Genomic DNA, 8,892 nt, shown 5'->3' with positions numbered 1-8,892 from the left:
TATAATGACAAATTCCTTATTTGACATTATTCCATCTTGCCCATCTTCTGTGTCCATCTGGCTTATTTAATGCCTAATAAACTTCATACGCAGTCCAGCCCTGCCAATGGGATCCAAGACAACAGAATCCTTCCTTTAAACAAGGAACCCTTCCTGTAAACAACTCTGACAACATTTCCCTTTGGTCTGAGTTTGTGTGGCCAATGTCCAAATCCATGTTGGCAGTCTAGACCTTTCACTAAGTCTTTTTATTTTAGTGCATTTAAAAATTATGAAATACTTCAAAAACACTGAAAAAAAAAAGAGACAAAAATTCACTTTCTGCTCAGACTTGATGAAACAACACATCTCATGCAAGGCATGTTAGCAGGATTCCAATCCAAGGATTGAGTTGGTGCCATGAGAGAGAAGGTTCCTTGGGCCAGTGGAAGGAGCTCTAATCCCTGGCTGTGAAGACCTGGGTTCCAGTCAAATGCCAAACATGGGTTTGGGCATTGGACATGCAAACTCATACCAAAGGGAGATGTTGTGAGTGTCATTTAAAAAAAAGGTTCTGTTGTCTTGGATCCCATTGGCCAACCTGGGCTACATGTGAATGTTCAACAGTCTTAGGTCTGCTTCCTAGGCTCTGAAAGCTCAAGCAAATCATGCTCTCTGTGCCTCGGTTTCCACAATTTCCCTGTTGGTTTCTCCTTATCAGCCTCTGCACATGGAGACCCCCAGGGCTCAGTCCTTGGGTCTCTTTTCTTTTCTCTCTATCCTTACTCCCTGAATAACCTCATTTGATCTTATGACATTTCATATCACCTATATGCTGATGATGCTCCAGTTTTATCTCTAGCTTAGGCCTCTCCTCTGAATGACAGGCATCCAACTGCCACCTTGGCCTTTCTCATGTTTAATGTCTAATCGAGTGTATAAAAAGTATCCCAAACTTTACATGTCCAAAACGAGCTCCTGATATTGCCCACAAATGTGTTCCTAAGTCTTCCTCATTTCAGAAAGTAGAAACTCCATTTTTCCAGTTGCCCAGGGCAAAAATCCTAGGGCCTCTTTGACTCCTGTCTTTCTCTCATACTGCACTTCTGAGTCATCAGAAAATCCTTTCAGCTCTACCTTTAAAATACACCCAGACTCAACCACAGTTGCTACCACCAGGATACAGGCCACCACCCTGGAAAAATACTATCACCTCTTGCCTGGATTACTGCAGGAGCCTCCTAACTAATCTTTCTTCTTTCACTCTTGTCCCTCTACATTCTATTATCAACATAGTGACAGCAAATTAGATAACATCACCTAACTGCTCGACCCCTCCGATGGCTTTCTGTCTAATTCATGTTAAAAATCCATGTTCTCATAGTGACTTATGGTTTATATGTTCTGATCTCCAATACCAGCCTGGCCCTACTGCGTTCCAGTCACATTGGCTTGTCCCAGTTGAACATTCCAGGCTGCTCCTACCTCAGGGCCTTTGCACATGCCATTCACCTTACTCAGTTCCTAATCTTTTTTTTTCAAATGTCACCTTCTCAAATAGGACCTTCCCTAGGTACTCAGTCTAAAATCCTTGTCCTTCCTATCCCCCTTGCCCGCTTTATTCTTCTCCTTAGTACTTAACACTATCTAATATGCCACACATCTTACTTATATTGTTTATTGTCTACCTCCTCCACTAATCACAACAGCATCAATTTAGTCACTTTGCTCTCTGCTATATCCCTAGTAACTAGAACAATGCCTGGCACATAGTATGTACTCAATAAACATTTGTTGAATGAATGAATCTTGAAAATAGAGACTATTTTATTACGTTCTCAAAATATCACTATGACCCTATTATGACGGGAGTAGAGAATCATTGGCTTTTCTACTGAAGAACTGAGGGGAGACGACACAGACTGATATTCCATCACTACCACCTGAGTTCTTGTATAATGCAACACCTTCAAGGCAACTGCTTTTAAAAATGAATACCTTTATGGAAAGGTCAGACAGTATGATGTATAAAAGTTTGCTTTCAGATAGGGAAGAAAAGGAAGATGTTATGAATGTTTCAGATAAGAGGGTCAAACTCCAAACCATCCTAGACAGATTGAAATCCTGGAGTAACAACTAGATGATCTGCTAAAAGGATCAGGGTCAGGGTATCACCCCACATGCCTGAGGTCAAAAAGGGATAAGTAGCAGTTTGTAAATAAAATCGAAGCTGACAGGGACACTTCAGATCACCTGACCTCTTTGTTTTACGAATGGGGAAACTAAGACCTGAGAGAGGGGAAAGACTATGTCACCCAAGGTTAGCAGCCCAGATAAGGTTAAACCAGGGCTCAACCCAGGTTGCCTGACTTCCAGGACAATGAGATTTGTACATCAGAAGCACTAATTCACCCACCCTCACAAGGCCCTGCCACAAAATAGTCATACGATAGGCAGATTTCATTTCCCTGGTGCGTGTGGCAATACTCAAGCAATGCCAAGAATGACTCTAAAGGAAATTCCTTAGCTGGGAGTCCTACAGAGAAGCAAAATGGGGCTTGGAAAAGAACTAAATTCCTTCTGGGGTATTCCAGCTCATGGGAATTGAGCCCAGAAATCACTGGTGTTTGTTCGAGATTTTTAAATAGCTATCTTTGAAGAATGAAGAGTGGCCACCATGCTTCTGGAAAAATGAAGTCATTGCTTTGAAATAAACATGAGAGGAAGGAAAAATTAATAATTCTACAGATATTAAAATAAATCATTCTAAACCTTAGGCTGGGAAGGTAACCCTTGCCTTCCTTTTTTTTTTTTTTTTTTTTCCTAAACCATTTACCAACAGAGCTTAACTGAAACAGAGAGCCTTTCAGGACTCAAAAAGGAAGATGCAAATTAAAAGGAAAAGGAGGAGAAAGAAGAGCAAGAGCATTGAGTGAGCATCTGATCTGGAGCAGGCATTGTCATAGACAGTTATGATTTATTCCTTACAATAGCCCCCTACCAACTTAACTAACAAAGAGAAAGAGCCTTGCTAAAATAAAATATCTCTTCTGAATAAGGCATTGCAATGAGAAGACGTGCCATAGTCAGCTGTGTGAATAGTAAAGAGAGGAAAAGAAAGACAAAGTGTTTTAAAGGAAAAATGAGGAAGGATTATATAATTGTTTGGGGATAATTATCTTTGGCCACAAGGACCAGTAACAAAGGTGACACCAGGATGAGTTTGGACAGACAGTGGCTGGGCAGATGTCATGCAGGAGTGTTTTCTATGAGGGTTGTGATGGCCTCTGTCCAAGGTTGTGGCTTTTCAGAGTTCTTTGTGATAGTTCTTGTTATCAGGCATTCATGCATGAGAACTCCCCCCTTGATGGCTTTTCCTTTGCTCCCTTGGGTTATTTACCCAAGTGACTCCATTTTTATTCTGAAAAGTGTCACACTTCCAAGGCAGATAGTATTATTTCCATTTTGAGGAGGAGGAAAATGAAGCTCAAAGAGTTCAAGTAATTTGCCTAACGTCATCAAGACAGTGAGTAGCAGAGCCAGGACTCAAGTGTCTCCTGACCTCAAATGCCAAGATCTTATCTTACCCCATGCTGTACAATGGTAGTCAAGTTCCTTAATTTCTCTAGGCTTTAGTACCTCATCAATAAGATAAGGCCCCAGATCAAGCCATCTCTAATTTATCTTATAGCTCTGAGAGTCTATGAACTTGATATTTTGGGGATTTTCCTTAGTCCTCCTGGCTTGAACATCAAAACTAGTGCACAGAAGTTTCAATGGGAGAGGCCCAGGATATTGAAATGTCCCCAAGGAGTTTATTTATAACACATAGGGTACAACTAACAAGTCCATCATGTGACAGGTGGCAATGTGTGCAAAAAAAGAACCATCCTAGAGAAGTCTTTGTCAAAACAGGGGCTAAGAGAATGAACAAGCCCAGTATTTCCCATCTGAAGCAAGTATAAGGGACAATAAGGGAGACAGGTGAAGCTTCGTTAGATTACAAACTTCTACCTAGCAGAGCAGGAAGAGTACTGGGAAAGAGTTGTGGGATAAAACTAGCTGAGAGTTGGACCCCTTGTCCTAACAGTACCTGACAATGGGTCCTGGGGTAAGTTACTTACACACTCAGGTGGCATTTTGTCATCTGCAAAATGAAGTGATTGAGTCTCTAATGGTTCTTCCAACACTAACAACCCATGACTCTGCAGATACTAGTTTCCCTAAATAGACTTACAGAATCTTAAAGACTTAGAGTTGGAAGGGGAAGCTATGAAAAGGGAATCAGAGGAAGTTAAACAAATACTTAGCAGGAGCATCAATTCTATTCTTGCATGAATGAAATGCAGAGGAAATAGTGTGGGCTGGAAATTAAAGAATGAGTTGGAACTAGTCTGGCAAAGAAAAAGTGAAACAGATGGAATAGCATGTATGAAGTAGCAAGATGGCCCCGTGTGGAGGCTGGGTTGTAGGAAGCAAGAACAGGGAGAGCAGTTGAGCCCAATGCAGCAAAATGCAGACTAGGAAGCTCAAAGCCCATGAAACATCAAAAGAATGACCAGAAACTGATTAAAATAACCTTATAGAAGCTCTGAAAAACAGTCAAAGATCTACAGCAACCAAGAAGATGCCCAGTCAAGAAAAAGCCACATTCAGAATGGTGGGAAATTTCATGGTGTTTTTATTAACCCTTGACCCACCCCTTGCCCAGGGCAGCCCAGTCATGTTCTGGAAGAGGCAGCAACCCTGCACCCAATTCCCTCCCTCAGAACAGAGGAAGCAGAGCAGACCTTACTTGCAAAGCTCAGACCTTATTTGCAATGTTCTGACCTGTCTGGGGGCTGCCTGAAGGACTGATCCCTGTCTCTCCTAGGGTCTCAGGCAGGGGGCTCTGCTCTGGAAAGCTACAAGAAGACTACAGATCCACAGTCTCTGGGGGCAAGACATTACTGGTGGAGACACACAGTAGACCATCTAAGACCAGAAGAAAAGCTGGGGTGGGAATGGGAAATGAAGTTCAAAAGCAGGCCTGTATACAAGGAAATTGAAAAGGCCATGGGCCAGGGCAAAATGCATGCTCAGAAAAGAATTGAAAAGACTTTAAACTTTCACTTCTAGCTGAGGTGGAAAAATGAAGTCATGCTTTGAAATAAATATGAGGAAGAAAAGAAAGGACTGTACATATATTAGAGTGAACCAGTTCAAGCAATCCAATTCATAGAGACAGAAAGCTGAATAGTGGTTGTCGTGGGGCTCGTGGGAGAGGGCAAATGGGTAGTTGGAGTTTGATGAGTACAGAGTTTCAGTTTGGGATGACAAAAAAGTTCTAGAAATGGATAATGGTGATGGCTGCACAACAATGTGAATGTACTTAATGCCACTAAATTGTATAATTTAAAATGGTTAAAATGGTAAATTTTATGGAACATCGGAAGGGAAAGGAAATTTTAGAACCAGTTCAGACATTTTGACTCTGAGATGCCTATGAAACAGCCAATGGAAATGTCAGGTAAAAGAGAGGATATAAATGTAAAAAGCCCAGAAGAGAGTTCGGGCCTGGAGACGTAGATCTGAGTCATCAGCAAATAGACAATTAGTGAAAGTCTCAGAATAGTTCAGACCATGCAGGGGCTCTGGACAATCAGAGGGGAGTAAAGAGAAGAAGGCTTGGGGAAGGACCCTGAAGAACACCTGCTTAGGAGGCAGGCAGAGGCAGAGAAGCCTATGACGAAGATGGGCAGAAGGAGCCAGAAAAGCTGAAGGTAAATCGGGAGGGGTTGTCCCTGAAACCAAGCAAAGAGATTGTTCACAGTTGGTCGATAGTGTTGAACTCCTTTGAGAGGGCAAGAAAAACAAGGCTTAAAAGCATACATTGAATGCAGCCATAGGATGCCTGCTGGTGACCTGGGCGAGGGGTTTCTGTAGAGCTGTGGGGGTGGAAGCCAACCTGCAGAATTCATGGGAGGTGAAAATGTGCACAGTCTTTGAAACATTTGGTTGTAAACAGAGAGAGAAAAGGCAGGATATGGAGGGGAAAGTGGGGTCAAGGCAGGCGCTTAAGCACAGAAAAAGAGAAGTTGAATATCCAGAAAGATAGAGCTCACGTCTGGGCTCTTGTCATCAAAGCTGAACAAATGGGATGTGTCCAGAGGGGAAAGTCCTGGTCTATCAGTCAGAGTCCTTGGGTGGAAGCACACAGAGACAGCAGCTGATGAAAACATACAAGGGAATGAAGTGGAAAATTATGGGGGGAGGTCATAGAATTAAAAAGAAAGATTGGAGAACAAGATTCAGCAAAGGACAAAATGTGGGAATGTGAATAACAAGAACTATTTCACAGTCGTCCCAGGGGGCCGCCACTGGAATGAATGCACTCCATCTGTTCTCAGCGTTTCTATCACTTTGCTCATCACTGAAATTCAATCAGCCTCTCTTGGGCCATGTGTCCTTTGGTTGTAAGAGGAAGGAGGTGCCGAGCTCCCTGACATTCCCACCAGACAACATTCCGTGCGGAAGAGGTAATTCCTGGAAAAGGAAGTCACAGTGCTATTCCTAAAAGGATGGGGAGTGAATGCTGGGCTCCAGAAGGAAACACACCGGAACTGGGCTGCAAACAGTCAGAAACTGAAGCTTTCACCCTGTGAATGTCAGAACAAGAGCACAAGTCTTGTTTTCAGATATCCCTTCAGCACTTACTCATTCACAGATTCCCTCAGTCAGTGTGCTCACAACCCAGACTGCAGAGGAGCCAACTGCCTATGGGCAAACCCTCAGCCAGCAGACGAAGAGAGCCAGTGGATACACTCCCTCTGCCCCACCCCCGGGTGATCCTGACATGCATTTTATTTGGCTTCTCATCTGGTTCTGTGGGACTGAACAACCAGTCACCAGTGGAGATGGCCGACTTGATAAGGTCTCCTTCGACTGGTTCTCCCTCCTGCTCTGCTTGGCTCCCCCTTCCTCACTCCTGATTCCTGGGGGTGCACTCGCAATAAAGTACTTCTGGGAACCCAGGCTGAGGTAAAGGCGAGGATCAGGAGTGGGAAGGTGGGGCTGGGGTACAGGTTGCAACATGAATGAAATGGTGTCAGAGTGGGCCTGGTGGAGAAGATGAGACTTGAGCAAAGAGGGGGCCGTCAGAAAATGAGCCAAGTGAATTTCTTGGGAAAGACCATTCTAGGCAGAGGAAACAGGTAAAATAAGACCCTAAGTAGGAGCACGTCAGATGTCTTTGGGGAACAGCAAAGAAGCCAGTGTGGCTGCAGAAGTGAGGGGAAGAGTACTAAAAGATGTCAGTAAGATGTCTGGAGCCATCGTGCTTGCCCTTGTAAGACTTGGCTTTTACAGAATGAAAAGGGGAGCAGAAAAATGGCAGGATCTGACTTAGGTTGAAAGGATTGCCCTGGCTGTGAGAGAAAAAGTACATGACTTGTGCAAGGAAAAGAGACCAGCCCTCCCCTGTGGGATCCATTTGTGAGAACGAGAATCATTCAAAGAAAAATGTGAATCCTTTTGAGGGAGGCTTAAAAACAAAAAAGCTTCTTCAAAAGACAGGGCTATCCAAAGATGATATGAGCTACTTTGGGTTACAGGACCTACTCAGTTCCTGGCTGAGGCTCCCCCAAATTGATACCAAACTCACAGGTCTGGCTTCCTGTCCCCAGACAAAAATCAAACAAACAAACCTCAAATGTTGGTAAAAATGAAGGTCAGCTTTGATTCAGGAGTACTGGTGACCTGAGGAGAGATGTCAGGCTGACCCATCTGCCCAGTAAACCTGAAGGAGAAAGTCCAGGCTGAAGCCATCTCTCACGGTCCAGGCTAAGGCCATCTCAAAGACTCAGGTTTACTGAGGGGCTTTTAAAGAGGGGGACTGAGGGAATGGAACGTGGGAAATGAAAAGCAGGAGGGAGGGGCATGTGAGCAGCGAGGGCTTCATGCAAGGTCTCAGGTGCAAGGTCTCGCCGAGGCTCTGTCTGGTTTCTGCTCCCGTCCTTATCTCAGGGTCTGGGTAGTATGTGCAAGTCTACAGCTTCAGGCTGGCTGGAAAACAACTTTACTTTCATGTAATAATGTCATCTTGCCACATAACCAAGGTCCAAAATATCAACCATGAGAAAAGAGGGGACTCGGAGAAATTCGCGCCAAGAAAAAAACTGTGCCCTTTTAAAATCTTTTAGAGCCCATGAGGCTCTAGGTCCCAAGATGGCTTTGGTCCTGCTCACTCCAATAGTAATGATCTGTCACTGGGAGTGCTCAAATAAAGGCTGAATAACCTGACATTGGGGAGTGTGTAAAAAGAATCCTTCCTACAGGATTCTGATACAGGATGGTACAGGATGGTACAAGGAAGGACCTTAGGGTTTAAGTTTAGGTTTGCTTCAAACTCTAAAGACAGAGCTCCTGAGACAGAGAGGGAATAATGATGAGCTGAAAGTCCTAGGGGAATCAGTCCAAAATTAAACTAGGACCCACAGCTCCCAATGCAGGGTGCACAGTCCTTTACATGACCCCATGCTACTGCCTTTAAAAGACAAACCAACAACTCCGTCCTCCTCCAAGTACTTTGATTTAAACTGATTTGATTTGGGTTATATCAGTGCAGGATCTAGGAAGAATGAGTAGTGGGGTGAGAAGGAGATTCCAAATATTGTCACAAACATAATATGCTAAGGAGGTGAGGATCTGGCTGGAGGTGGCCTAATCCATTGGTTCATTTACTCATTCAACAAATTTTTATTGAGCACTTATTAAGCGTCCAATAGAAGTGAATAAAATACACGTAGTCTGTGCTTCTTGGGGCTTACATAGCAGGAGTATAGCCATTAATGAGTAATTAAAATAAAGTTTGATGAGTGTCCTGGCAAGGGTCGCAGAGCTCCGTAATGGAGACTCTCAGAGCAGGATAAAGCC

Source organism: Cynocephalus volans, chromosome 1, assembly GCF_027409185.1.
Source record: "Cynocephalus volans isolate mCynVol1 chromosome 1, mCynVol1.pri, whole genome shotgun sequence".
Taxonomy (NCBI): domain Eukaryota; kingdom Metazoa; phylum Chordata; class Mammalia; order Dermoptera; family Cynocephalidae; genus Cynocephalus; species Cynocephalus volans.
Note: the sequence above shows the minus strand (reverse complement) of the source record.